This window comes from Amphimedon queenslandica, unplaced genomic scaffold, assembly GCF_000090795.2.
Source record: "Amphimedon queenslandica unplaced genomic scaffold, v1.1 AMPQUscaffold_13365, whole genome shotgun sequence".
NCBI lineage: Eukaryota > Metazoa > Porifera > Demospongiae > Haplosclerida > Niphatidae > Amphimedon > Amphimedon queenslandica.
Genome location: NW_003546399.1, coordinates 131,403 through 133,084, shown reverse-complemented (window position 1 = coordinate 133,084; position 1,682 = coordinate 131,403).

Genomic DNA, 1,682 nt, shown 5'->3' with positions numbered 1-1,682 from the left:
TGTTCTCATCACTGATCCCACTCCACTGTCAGTGGCTTCTTTTAGATCCCTCCACGTACCCTGAGGGTTCTGTTGCTTCCATTTTAATAGTATCTGGTATATTTGCTCGGTTCTCTCGTTGGGGGAGGCAAAAGAGATCCCTTCATAATCAATCTTGCTGATGAGTCTATCAGCTAGCATTGAAGGACTGAGGATACATTTCTCTGCGAAGCAAAGGAGAGCTTCTTGAGGGACTACTTCGTCTTCCTCCATGATTAACGATGATTACACGCTGACCATGAATGTCATTTATTGTGTGCAAACAAAATTTTGCAACAACAACAACATTCCGGGAATGTTAATTGGGAAACACCCACGTCCAGCACAAACATCACATCACGTGATTAATGTTACAAGAAGACTGAAGAAGCCATTGTGGTCAACCTCTGGTTTGACAATTGACTCTGATTGACATCAATCACCAATGTCTGGAGACGAAGAGAGAGAAAACGGGAGGAAGAAGAAGTACAATAGTTTTATTAGACCTAGTCTGTCAAAGTATGCTGATGAATGGAAGCAGACGTACGGAATAGAGAAAGATTTGGTCAATCTTCACCAACCTGAGGGTTATCAATCCACCGCCTGTCAGATCATGGATAAGTCAAATGCTGAATTACTCAAGATTCAATCACAGGTTCTTTATGAAACACCCGAAAATGTCAAATCGAAGGATAAAGATAGTGGTACCAGAGAGAAGGAATGTGTCACTGAATGTATCGGTGCTTGTAGTGTGGTGACTGATCATAGCCTAAAAAACTGCCAAGAAACTGTTATTGAAGTTAGCACTAGTAAAAGAGAAGACAATGGACATTATCGTTATCCAACACGTGAAGAGAAGCTAGAGGCATTATGGATTAAAGAGAATGGCAATGTTGTAAAAGATCATGTACACTCATCACCTGGTCTACCATTAGTATGTCAATTGATGAACACATTAAGGCAAGCACTCCTACTGTGTAGTGTCTCTGATGAGACTTGTCAAAGACCTTTGTTACACGTTAATAGCGAATCAGACCTGGCATTTATCATAATGGAGGGCCTTAAAGAACTAGCCTGTAAAAATGATCAGAGCGCTATTGATAGGCTTCAGCATATTTTGAAGGAGAGTCTGGCCATATCTTACGAGGTGGTGGAAGAAGGAGGGGAAGATGATGATGTAAGTTCTTATGATGCTGTACAGTTCTTAAAAGCTTTGCTAGATGTGATTGCATGTATGGGAAGGAAAAGAAAAAATGACACAAATGAATTGACTTTTGACAAAAATAGCAACAACCTCAGGAATAGTAGGAGGCCTGCACTGTTGGATGATAATGTAATTCACAAGAGGTATAATATTGAAATATTTAATGAATTAGTTAACTCTGAAATAATTGGAAGTACATCTGAAAAGAAGGGAAGAGAGGATATGACAGCATTACAATTGAAATTCAAAGAAGAAAGAGTTGAAGGTGGAATTTTGTCTGCTATAGCAATTAAGGAAGGATCATTGTTATTGAAAGAGATGAAAGTCTTTGCTAGTACATCAGCTACTACTAGTGGGAGAGGAGGAGGAGGAGGAAAGAAGAAGAAAATGAAGTTGAGTCGAGTTACAAGAGAGATAAGAGCAAGAATGAAGAGAAGGACAGAATTGGAGAGAGAAGAAT